Below are 14,011 nucleotides of genomic sequence, written 5' to 3' on the forward strand. Positions count from 1 at the left end.
CCTAACCTAACCTAACCTAACCTAACCTAACCTAACCTAACCTAACCTAACCTAACCTAACCTAACCTAACCTAACCTAACCTAACCTAACCTAACCTAACCTAACCTAACCTAACCTAACCTAACCTAACCTAACCTAACCTAACCTAACCTAACCTAACCTAACCTAACCTAACCTAACCTAACCTAACCTAACCTAACCTAACCTAACCTAACCTAACCTAACCTAACCTAACCTAACCTAACCTAACCTAACCTAACCTAACCTAACCTAACCTAACCTAACCTAACCTAACCTAACCTAACCTAACCTAACCTAACCTAACCTAACCTAACCTAACCTAACCTAACCTAACCTAACCTAACCTAACCTAACCTAACCTAACCTAACCTAACCTAACCTAACCTAACCTAACCTAACCTAACCTAACCTAACCTAACCTAACCTAACCTAACCTAACCTAACCTAACCTAACCTAACCTAACCTAACCTAACCTAACCTAACCTAACCTAACCTAACCTAACCTAACCTAACCTAACCTAACCTAACCTAACCTAACCTAACCTAACCTAACCTAACCTAACCTAACCTAACCTAACCTAACCTAACCTAACCTAACCTAACCTAACCTAACCTAACCTAACCTAACCTAACCTAACCTAACCTAACCTAACCTAACCTAACCTAACCTAACCTAACCTAACCTAACCTAACCTAACCTAACCTAACCTAACCTAACCTAACCTAACCTAACCTAACCTAACCTAACCTAACCTAACCTAACCTAACCTAACCTAACCTAACCTAACCTAACCTAACCTAACCTAACCTAACCTAACCTAACCTAACCTAACCTAACCTAACCTAACCTAACCTAACCTAACCTAACCTAACCTAACCTAACCTAACCTAACCTAACCTAACCTAACCTAACCTAACCTAACCTAACCTAACCTAACCTAACCTAACCTAACCTAACCTAACCTAACCTAACCTAACCTAACCTAACCTAACCTAACCTAACCTAACCTAACCTAACCTAACCTAACCTAACCTAACCTAACCTAACCTAACCTAACCTAACCTAACCTAACCTAACCTAACCTAACCTAACCTAACCTAACCTAACCTAACCTAACCTAACCTAACCTAACCTAACCTAACCTAACCTAACCTAACCTAACCTAACCTAACCTAACCTAACCTAACCTAACCTAACCTAACCTAACCTAACCTAACCTAACCTAACCTAACCTAACCTAACCTAACCTAACCTAACCTAACCTAACCTAACCTAACCTAACCTAACCTAACCTAACCTAACCTAACCTAACCTAACCTAACCTAACCTAACCTAACCTAACCTAACCTAACCTAACCTAACCTAACCTAACCTAACCTGACCTGACCTGACCTGACCTGACCTGACCTGACCTGACCTGACCTGACCTGACCTGACCTGACCTGACCTAACCTGACCTAACCTGACCTAACCTGACCTGACCTGACCTGACCTGACCTGACCTGACCTGACCTGACCTGACCTGACCTGACCTGACCTGACCTGACCTGACCTGACCTGACCTGACCTGACCTGACCTGACCTGCCCTGACCTGACCTGACCTGACCTGACCTGACCTGACCTGACCTGACCTGACCAGACCTGACCTGACCTGACCTGACCTGACCTGACCTGACCTGACCTGACCTGACCTAACCTAACCTGACCTAACCTAACCTAACCTAACCTAACCTAACCTAACCTAACCTAACCTAACCTAACCTAACCTAACCTAACCTAACCTAACCTAACCTAACCTAACCTAACCTAACCTGACCTAACCTAACCTGACCTAACCTAACCTAACCTGACCTAACCTGACCTAACCTAACCTGACCTGACCTGACCTGACCTGACCTGACCTAACCTGACCTGACCTGACCTGACCTGACCTGACCTAACCTAACCTAACCTGACCTGACCTGACCTGACCTGACCTGACCTGACCTGACCTGACCTGACCTGACCTGACCTGACCTGACCTGACCTGACCTGACCTGACCTGACCTGACCTGACCTGACCTGACCTAGCCCAACCTAACCCAACCTAACCTAACCTCCGATTCGAAAATCTAGACTCACAGGAGACGGACCATAAGGTGCCCGAGGCAGCAATATCCCCTTGGAGACAAGTCGGCTGGAGGACGATGTATTGAATCGCGATGCAATTTGAGTTTTCCATCGTCATTAGGAGGCCCTGAACGTCACAAGTAACGATCAGTTTTATGTCCGATTCGAAAATCTAGAATCACAGGAAAACGACCATAAGGTGCCATAGGCGGCAATACACCTTTGGAGACAAGTCGGCTGGAGGACGATGTATAGAATCGCGTTGCAATTTGAGTGTCCCATCATCATTAGGAGGCCCTGAACGTTACAATTAACTATCAGTTTTGCATCGGATTCGAAAATCTAGACTCGCAGGAGATTGACCATAAGGTGCCCGAGGCAGCAATGTCCCCTTGGAGACAAGTCGGCTGGAGGACGATGTATTGAATCGCGATGCAATTTAAGTTTTCCAACGTCATTAGGAGGCCCTGAACGTTACAATTAACTATCAGTTTTGCGTCCAATTCGAAAATCTAGACTCACTGGTGACGGACCATAAGGTCCACGATGCAGCAATATCCCCTTCAGACCTGTCGGCTGGAGGACGATGTATTGAATCGCGAGGCAATTTGAGTTTTCCATCGTAATTAGGAGGCCCTGAACGTTACAATTAACTATCAGTTTTGCGTCCGATTCCAAAATCTAGACTCTCAGGAGACAGGCCATAAGGTGCCCGAGGCAGCAATATTCCCTTGGACACAAGTCGGCTGGTGGAGGATGTATTGAATCGCGACGCTATTTGAGTGTTCCATCGTCATTAGGATGTCCTGAACTTTACAATTAACCATCAGTTTTGCGTCGGATTCGAAAATCTAGACTCACAGGAGACGGACCATAAGGTACCAGAGACAGCAATATCCCCTTGGGGAAATGCCGGCTGGAGGAGGATATATTGAATCGCGGTGCAATTTGAGATTTCCATCGTCATTAAGAGGCCCTGAACGTTACAATTAACATCAGTTTTGCGTCCGATTCGAAAATCTAGACTCACAGGAGACGGACCATAAGGTGCCCGAGGCAACAATATTTCGTTGGAGACTAGTCGGTTGGAGGGCGATGTATTGAATCTGGACGGAATGTGAGCGTTCCATCGTCATTAGGAAGCCCTGAACGTTACAATTAACTATCGGTTTTGCGTCCGATTCGAAAATCTAGACTCACTGGAGACGGACCATAAGGTGCCCGAGGCAGCAATATCCCATTGGAGACAAGTCGGCTGGAGGACGATGTATTGAATCGCGATGCAATTTGAGTGTTCCATCGTCATTAGGAGGCCCTGAACGTTACTATTAACCATCAGTTTTGCATCGGATTCGAAACTCTAGACTTACAGGTGAACATCCATAAGGTGCCACGGGCAGCAATAGACCCTTGGAGACAAGTCGGCTGGAGGACGATGTATTGAATCGCGATGCCATTAGCGTGTTCCTCGTCATTAGGAGGCCCTGAACGTTACAATTAACTATCAGTTTTGCGTCGTATTCCAAAATGTAGACTTACAGGAGAACGACCATAAGGTGCCACGGGCAGCAATAGACCCTTGGAGGCAAGTCGGCTGGAGGACGATGTATTCAATCGCGATGCCATTAGAGTGTTCCTCGTCATTAGGAGGCCCTGAACGTCACAATTAACAATCAGTTTTGCGTCCAATTAGAAAATCTAGAATCACAGGAAAACGACCATAAGGTGCCATAGGCGGCAATACACCTTTGGAGACAAGTCGGCTGGAGGACGATGTATAGAATCGCGTTGCAATTTGAGTGTCCCATCATCATTAGGAGGCCCTGAACGTTACAATTAACTATCAGTTTTGCATCGGATTCGAAAATCTAGACTCGCAGGAGATTGACCATAAGGTGCCCGAGGCAGCAATGTCCCCTTGGAGACAAGTCGGCTGGAGGACGATGTATTGAATCGCGATGCAATTTAAGTTTTCCAACGTCATTAGGAGGCCCTGAACGTTACAATTAACTATCAGTTTTGCGTCCAATTCGAAAATCTAGACTCATTGGTGACGGACCAAAAGTCCACGATGCAGCAATATCCCCCTCAGACCTGTCGGCTGGAGGACGATGTATTGAATCGCGAGGAAATTTGAGTTTTCCATCGTAATTAGGAGGCCCTGAACGTTACAATTAACTATCAGTTTTGCGTCCGATTCCAAATTCTAGACTCACAGGAGACAGGCCATAAGGTGCCCGAGGCAGCATTATTCCCTTGGACACAAGTCGGCTGGTGGAGGATGTATTGAATCGCGACGCTATTTGCGTGTTCCATCGTCATTAGGATGTCCTGAACTTTACAATTAACCATCAATTTTTCGTCGGATTCGAAAAACTAGACTCACAGGAGACGGACCATAAGGTGCCCGAGGCAGCAATATCCCCTTGGAGACAAGTCGGCTGGAGGACGATGTATTGAATCGCGATGCAATTTGAGTTTTCCAACGTCATTAGGAGGCCCTGAACGTTACAATTAACTATCATTTTTTCGTCCGATTCGAAAATCTAGACTCACTGGAGACGGACCATAAGGTGCACGATGCAGCAATATCCCCTTGGAGACCAGTCGGCTGGAGGACGATGTATTGAATCGCGATGCCATTTGAGTGTTCCATCATCATTAGGAGGCCCTGAACGTCACAATTAACCATCAGTTTTTCGTCGGATTCGAAAATCTAAACTCATAGGAGACGGACCATAAGGTGCCCGAGGCAGCAATATCCCCTTGGAGACAAGTCGGCTGGAGGACGATGTATTGAATCGCGATGCAATTTGAGTGTTCCATCGTCATTAGGAGGCCCTGAACGTTACAATTAACCATCAGTTTTGCATCGGATTCGAAACTCTAGACTTACAGGAGACGGACCATAAGGTGCCCGAGACAGCAATATCCCCTTGGAGACAAGTCGTCTTGGAGGACGATGTATTGAATCGCGACTCAATTTGAGTGTTCCATCGTCATTAGGAGGCCCTGAACGTTACAATTAACCATCAGTTTTGCGTCGGATTCGAAAATCTAGACTCACAGGAGACGGACCATAAGGTGCCCGAGACAGCAATATCCTCTTGGAGACAAGTCGGCTGGAGGACGATGTATTGAATCGCGACTCAATTTGAGTGTTCCATCGTCATTAGGAGGCCCTGAACGTTACAATTAACCATCAGTTTTGCATCGGATTCGAAAATCTAGACTCACAGGAGATTGACCATAAGGTGCCCGAGGCAGCAATATCCCCTTGGAGTCAAGTCGGCTGGAGGACGATGTATTGAATCGCGATGCAATTTGAGTTTTCCAACGTCATTAGGAGGCTCTGAACGTTACAATTAACATCAGTTTTGCGTCCGATTTGAAAATCTAGACTCACAGGAGACGGACCATAAGGTGCCCGAGGCAGCAATATCCCCTTGGAGACTAGTCGGTTGGAGGGCGATGTATTGAATCTGGACGGAATGTGAGCGTTCCATCGTCATTTGGAAGCCCTGAACGTTACAATTAACTATCGGTTTTGCGTCCGATTCGAAAATCTAGACTCACTGGAGACGGACCATAAGGTGCCCGAGGCAGCAATATGCACTTGGAGACAAGTCGGCTGGAGGACGATTTATTGAATCGCGACGCAATTTGAGTGTTCCATCGTCATTAGGAGGCCCTGAACGTTACAATTAACTATCATTTTTTCGTCCGATTCGAAAATGTAGACTCACAGGAGAACGACCATAAGGTGCCCGAGGCAGCAATACTCCCTTGGAGACAAATAAGCTGGAGGACGATGTATTGAATCGCGATGCCATTTGAGTGTTCGATCATCATTAAGAGGCCCGGAACGTTACAATTAACCATCAGTTTTTCGTCGGATTCGAAAATCTAGACTCATAGGTTACGGACCATAAGGTGCCCGATGCAGCAATATCCCCTTGGAGACAAGTCGGCTGGAGGACGATGTATTGAATCGCGATGCAATTTGAGTGTACCATCGTCATTAGGAGGCCCTGGACGTTACTATAAACTATCAGTTTTGCGTCCGATTCTAAAATCTAGACTCACAGGGGACGGACCATAAGGTGCCCGATGCAGCAATATAGCCTTGGAGACAAGTCGGCTGGAGGACGATTTATTGAATCGCGACGCAATTTGAGTGTTCCATCGTCATTAGGAGGCCCTGAACGTTACAATTAACCATAAGTTTTGCGTCGGATTCGAAAATGTAGACTCACAGGAGAAGGACAATAAGGTGCCCGAGGCAGCAATATCCCCTTGGAGACAAGTCGGCTGGATGACGATGTATTGAATCGCGAAGCAATTTGAGTGTTCGATCGTCATTAGGCGGCCCTGAACGTTACAATTAACTATCAGTTTTGCGTCGGATTCGAAAATCTAGACTCACTGTAAACGGACCATAAGGTGCCCGAGGCACCAATATCCCCTCGGAGACAAGTCGGCTGGAGGACGATGTATTGAATCGCGATGCAATTTGAGTTTTCCATCGTGATTACATGGCCCTGAACGTTACAATTAACTATCAGTTTTGCGTCCGATTCGAAAATCTAGACTCACAGGAGACGGTCCATACGGTGCCCGAGGCAGCAATATCCCCTTGGAGACACGTCGGCTGGAGGACGGTGTATTGAATCGCGATGCAATTTGAGATTTCCATTGTCATTAAGAGGCCCTGAACGTTACAATTAACATCAGTTTTGCGTCCGATTCGAAAATCCTGACTCACAGGAGACGGACCATGAGGTGCCCGAGGCAGCAATATCCCCTTGGAGACAAGTCGGTTGGGGGACGTTGTATTGAATCTGGACGGAATGTGAGCGTTCCATCGTCATTAGGAGGCCCTGAACGTTGAAATTAACTATCAGTTTTGCGTCGGATTCGAAAATATAGACTCACAGGAGAACGCCCATCAGGTGCCACAGGCAGGAATAGACCCTTGGAGACAAGTCGGCTGGAGGACCATGTATTGAATCACGATGCCATTTGAGTGTTCCATCGTGATTAGGAAGCCATGAACGTTACAATTAACTATCAGTTTTGCATCCGATTCGAAAATCTAGACTCACAGGAGACGGACAATAAGGTGCCCGAGACAGCAATATCCCCTTGGAGACAAGTCGGCTGGATGACGATGTATTGAATCGCGAAGCAATTTGAGTGTTCGATCGTCATTAGGCGGCCCTGAACGTTACAATTAACTATCAGTTTTGCGTCGGATTCGAAAATCTAGACTCACTGTAAACGGACCATAAGGTGCCCGAGGCACCAATATCCCCTCGGAGACAAGTCGGCTGGAGGACGATTTATTGAATCGCGACGCGATTTGAGTGTTCCATCGTCATTAGGCGGTCCTGAACGTTACAATTAACCATCAGTTTTGCGTCGGATTCGAAAATCTAGACTCACAGGAGAACGACCATAAGGTGCCATAGACAGCAATAGACCCTCGAAGACAAGTCGACTGGAGGACGATGTATTGAATCGCGATGCAATTTGAGTTTTCCATCGTGATTACATGGCCCTGAACGTTACAATTAACTATCAGTTTTGCGTCCGATTCGAAAATCTACTCACAGGAGAACGACCATAAGGTGCCCGAGGCAGCAATACACCCTTGGAGACAAGTAAGCTGGAGGACGATGTATTGAATCGCGATGCCATTTGAGTTTTCGATCATCATTAGGAGGCCCGGAACGTTACAATTAACCATCAGTTTTTCGTCGGATTCGAAAATCTAGACTCATAGGTGACGGAACATAAGGTGCCCGATGCAGCAATATCCCCTTGGAGACAAGTCGGCTGGAGGACGATGTATTGAATCGCGATGCCATTAGAGTGTTCCTCGTCATTAGGAGGCCCTGAACGTTACAATTAACTATCAGTTTTGCATCCGATTCGAAAATCTAGACTCACAGGAGACGGACCATAAGGTGCCCGAGACAGCAATTACCCCTTGGAGACAAGTCGGCTGGAGGACGATGTATTGAATCGCGATTCCATTTGAGTGTTCCATCGTGATTAGGAAGCCATGAACGTTACAATTAACTATCAGTTTTGCATCTGATTCGAAAATCTAGACTCACTGGAGACGGACCATAAGGTGCACTATGCAGCAATATCACCTTGGAGACCAGTCGGCTGGAGGACGATGTATTGAATCGCGATGCAATTTGAGATTTCCATCGTCAATAAGAGACCCTGAACGTTACAATTAACATCAGTTATGCGTCTGATTCGAAAATCTAGACTCAATGGAGACGGACCATAAGGTGCCCGAGGCAGCAATATCCCCTTGGAGACAAGTCGGCTGGAGGACGATGTATTGAATCGCGATGCAATTTGAGATTTCCATCGTCATTAAGAGGCTCTGAACATTACAATTAACATCAGTTTTGCGTCGGATTCGAAAATCTAGACTCACAGGAGAACGACCATAAGGTGCCATAGAGAGCAATAGACCCTTGAAGACAAGTCGGCTGGAGGACGATGTATTGAATCGCGATGCAATTTGAGTTTTCCATCGTGATTACATGGCCCTGAACGTTACAATTAACTATCAGTTTTGCGTCCGATTCGAGAATCTAGACTCACAGAAGAACGACCATAAGGTGCCCGAGGCAGCAATACACTCTTGGAGACAAGTAAGCTGGAGGACGATGTATTGAATCGCGATGCCATTTGAGTGTTCGATCATCATTAGGAGGCCCGTAACGTTACAATTAACCATCAGTTTTTCGTCGGATTCGAAAATCTAGACTCATAGGTGACGGAACATAAGGTGCCCGATGCAGCAATATCCCCTTGGAGACCAGTCGGCTGGAGGACGATGTATTGAATTACGAGGCAATTTACGTTTTCCATCGTCATTAGGATCCCCTGAACGTTACAATTAACTATCAGTTTTGCGTCCGATTCCAAAATCTAGACACACAGGAGACAGGCCATATGGTGCCCGAGGCAGCAATATCCCCTTGGAGACAAGTCGGCTGGTGGTGGATGTATTGAATCGCGACGCTATTTGAGTGTTCCATCGTCATTAGGATGTCCTGAACTTTACAATTAACCATCAGTTTTGCGTCGGATTCGAAAATCTAGACTCACAGGAGACAGACCATAAGGTGCCCAAGGCAGCAATATCCCCTTGGAGACATGTCGGCTGGCGGAGGATGTATTGAATCGCGATGCAATTTGAGATTTCCATCGTCATTAAGAGGCCCTGAACGTTACAATTAACATCAACTTTGCGTCCGATTCGAAAATCTAGACTCACACGAGACGGACCATAAGGTGCCCGGGGCAGCAATATCCCCTTGGAGACAAATCGGCCGGAGGACGATGTATTGAATCTGGCCGGAATGTGAGCGTTCCATCGTCATTAGGAGGCCCTGAACGTTAATTTAACTATCAGTTTTGCGTCGGATTCGAAAATCTAGACTTACAGGAGAACGACCATAAGGTGCCACGGGCAACAATAGACCCTTGGAGACAAGTCGGCTGGAGGACGATGCATTGAATCGCGATGCCATTAGAGTGTTCCTCGTCATTAGGAGGCCCTGAACGTTACAATTAACCATCAGTTTTGCGTCGGATTCGAAAATCTAGACTCACAGGAGAACGACCATAAGGTGACACAGGCAGCAATATCCCCTTGGAGACAAGTCGGCTGGAGGACGATGTATTGAATCGCGATGCAATTTGAGATTTCCATCGTCATTAGGAGGCCCTGAACGTTACCATTAACTATCAGTTTTGCGTCGGATTCGAAAATCTAGACTCACAGTAAACGGATCATAAGGTGCCCGAGGCACCAATATCCCCTCGGAGACACGTCGGCTGGAGGACGATGTATTGAATCGCGATGCAATTTGAGATTTCCATCGTCATTAAGAGGCTCTGAACATTACAATTAACATCAGTTTTGCGTCCGATTCGAAAATCTAGACTCACAGGAGACGGTCCATACGGTGCCCGAGGCAGCAATATCCCCTTGGAGACACGTCGGCTGGAGGACGGTGTATTGAATCGCGATGCAATTTGAGATTTACATCGTCATTAAGAGGCCCTGAACGTTACAATTAACATCAGTTTTGCGTCCGATTCGAACATCCCGACTCACAGGGGACGGACCATAAGGTGCCCGAGGCAGCAATATCCCCTTGGAGACAAGTCGGTTGGGGGACGTTGTATTGAATCTGGACGTAATGTGAGCGTTCCATCGTCATTAGGAGGCCCTGAACGTTAAAATTAACTATCAGTTTTGCGTCGGATTCGAAAATCTAGACTCACAGGAGAACGACCATAAGGTGCCATAGACAGCAATAGACCCTTGAAGACAAGTCGGCTGGAGGACGATGTATTGAATCGCGATGCAATTTGAGTTTTCCATCGTGATTACATGGCCCTGAACGTTACAATTAACTATCAGTTTTGCGTCCGATTCGAGAATCTAGACTCACAGAAGAACGACCATAAGGTGCCCGAGGCAGCAATACACTCTTGGAGACAAGTAAGCTGGAGGACGATGTATTGAATCGCGATGCCATTTGAGTGTTCGATCATCATTAGGAGGCCCGTAACGTTACAATTAACCATCAGTTTTTCGTCGGATTCGAAAATCTAGACTCATAGGTGACGGAACATAAGGTGCCCGATGCAGCAATATCCCCTTGGAGACCAGTCGGCTGGAGGACGATGTATTGAATTACGAGGCAATTTGCGTTTTCCATCGTCATTAGGATCCCCTGAACGTTACAATTAACTATCAGTTTTGCGTCCGATTCCAAAATCTAGACACACAGGAGACAGGCCATATGGTGCCCGAGGCAGCAATATCCCCTTGGAGACAAGTCGGCTGGTGGTGGATGTATTGAATCGCGACGCTATTTGAGTGTTCCATCGTCATTAGGATGTCCTGAACTTTACAATTAACCATCAGTTTTGCGTCGGATTCGAAAATCTAGCCTCACAGGAGACAGACCATAAGGTGCCCAAGGCAGCAATATCCCCTTGGAGACATGTCGGCTGGCGGAGGATGTATTGAATCGCGATGCAATTTGAGATTTCCATCGTCATTAAGAGGCCCTGAACGTTACAATTAACATCAACTTTGCGTCCGATTCGAAAATCTAGACTCACACGAGACGGACCATAAGGTGCCCGGGGCAGCAATATCCCCTTGGAGACAAATCGGCCGGAGGACGATGTATTGAATCTGGCCGGAATGTGAGCGTTCCATCGTCATTAGGAGGCCCTGAACGTTAATTTAACTATCAGTTTTGCGTCGGATTCGAAAATCTAGACTTACAGGAGAACGACCATAAGGTGCCACGGGCAACAATAGACCCTTGGAGACAAGTCGGCTGGAGGACGATGCATTGAATCGCGATGCCATTAGAGTGTTCCTCGTCATTAGGAGGCCCTGAACGTTACAATTAACCATCAGTTTTGCGTCGGATTCGAAAATCTAGACTCACAGGAGAACGACCATAAGGTGACACAGGCAGCAATATCCCCTTGGAGACAAGTCGGCTGGAGGACGATTTATTGAATCGCGACGCGATTTGAGTGTTCCATCGTCATTAGGCGGTCCTGAACGTTACAATTAACCATCAGTTTTGCGTCGGATTCGAAAATCTAGACTCACAGGAGAACGACCATAAGGTGCCATAGACAGCAATAGACCCTTGAAGACAAGTCGACTGGAGGACGATGTATTGAATCGCGATGCAATTTGAGTTTTCCATCGTGATTACATGGCCCTGAACGTTACAATTAACTATCAGTTTTGCGTCCGATTCGAAAATCTACTCACAGGAGAACGACCATAAGGTGCCCGAGGCAGCAATACACCCTTGGAGACAAGTAAGCTGGAGGACGATGTATTGAATCGCGATGCCATTTGAGTTTTCGATCATCATTAGGAGGCCCGGAACGTTACAATTAACCATCAGTTTTTCGTCGGATTCGAAAATCTAGACTCATAGGTGACGGAACATAAGGTGCCCGATGCAGCAATATCCCCTTGGAGACAAGTCGGCTGGTGGACGATGTATTGAATCGCGATGCCATTAGAGTGTTCCTCGTCATTAGGAGGCCCTGAACGTTACAATTAACTATCAGTTTTGCATCCGATTCGAAAATGTAGACTCACAGGAGACGGACCATAAGGTGCCCGAGACAGCAATTACCCCTTGGAGACAAGTCGGCTGGAGGACGATGTATTGAATCGCGGCTCAATTTGAGTGTTCCATCGTCATTAGGAGGCCCTGAACGTTACAATTAACCATCAGTTTTGCGTCGGATTCCAAAATGTAGACTCACAGGAGAACGACCATAAGGTGCCACAGGCAGCTATAGGCCCTTGGAGACAAGTCGGCTGGTGGACGATGTATTGAATCGCGATTCCATTTGAGTGTTCCATCGTGATTAGGAAGCCATGAACGTTACAATTAACTATCAGTTTTGCATCTGATTCGAAAATCTAGACTCACTGGAGACGGACCATAAGGTGCACTATGCAGCAATATCACCTTGGAGACCAGTCGGCTGGAGGACGATGTATTGAATCGCGATGCAATTTGAGATTTCCATCGTCAATAAGAGGCCCTGAACGTTACAATTAACATCAGTTATGCGTCTGATTCGAAAATCTAGACTCAATGGAGACGGACCATAAGGTGCCCGAGGCAGCAATATCCCCTTGGAGACAAGTCGGCTGGAGGACGATGTATTGAATCGCGATGCAATTTGAGATTTCCATCGTCATTAAGAGGCTCTGAACATTACAATTAACATCAGTTTTGCGTCGGATTCGAAAATCTAGACTCACAGGAGAACGACCATAAGGTGCCATAGAGAGCAATAGACCCTTGAAGACAAGTCGGCTGGAGGACGATGTATTGAATCGCGATGCAATTTGAGTTTTCCATCGTGATTACATGGCCCTGAACGTTACAATTAACTATCAGTTTTGCGTCCGATTCGAGAATCTAGACTCACAGAAGAACGACCATAAGGTGCCCGAGGCAGCAATACACTCTTGGAGACAAGAGTGTTCGATCATCATTAGGAGGCCCGTAACGTTACAATTAACCATCAGTTTTTCGTCGGATTCGAAAATCTAGACTCATAGGTGACGGAACATAAGGTGCCCGATGCAGCAATATCCCCTTGGAGACCAGTCGGCTGGAGGACGATGTATTGAATTACGAGGCAATTTACGTTTTCCATCGTCATTAGGATCCCCTGAACGTTACAATTAACTATCAGTTTTGCGTCCGATTCCAAAATCTAGACACACAGGAGACAGGCCATATGGTGCCCGAGGCAGCAATATCCCCTTGGAGACAAGTCGGCTGGTGGTGGATGTATTGAATCGCGACGCTATTTGAGTGTTCCATCGTCATTAGGATGTCCTGAACTTTACAATTAACCATCAGTTTTGCGTCGGATTCGAAAATCTAGACTCACAGGAGACAGACCATAAGGTGCCCAAGGCAGCAATATCCCCTTGGAGACATGTCGGCTGGCGGAGGATGTATTGAATCGCGATGCAATTTGAGATTTCCATCGTCATTAAGAGGCCCTGAACGTTACAATTAACATCAACTTTGCGTCCGATTCGAAAATCTAGACTCACACGAGACGGACCATAAGGTGCCCGGGGCAGCAATATCCCCTTGGAGACAAATCGGCCGGAGGACGATGTATTGAATCTGGCCGGAATGTGAGCGTTCCATCGTCATTAGGAGGCCCTGAACGTTAATTTAACTATCAGTTTTGCGTCGGATTCGAAAATCTAGACTTACAGGAGAACGACCATAAGGTGCCACGGGCAAC

Source organism: Schistocerca cancellata, unplaced genomic scaffold (genome assembly GCF_023864275.1).
Source record: "Schistocerca cancellata isolate TAMUIC-IGC-003103 unplaced genomic scaffold, iqSchCanc2.1 HiC_scaffold_790, whole genome shotgun sequence".
Lineage (NCBI taxonomy): Eukaryota > Metazoa > Arthropoda > Insecta > Orthoptera > Acrididae > Schistocerca > Schistocerca cancellata.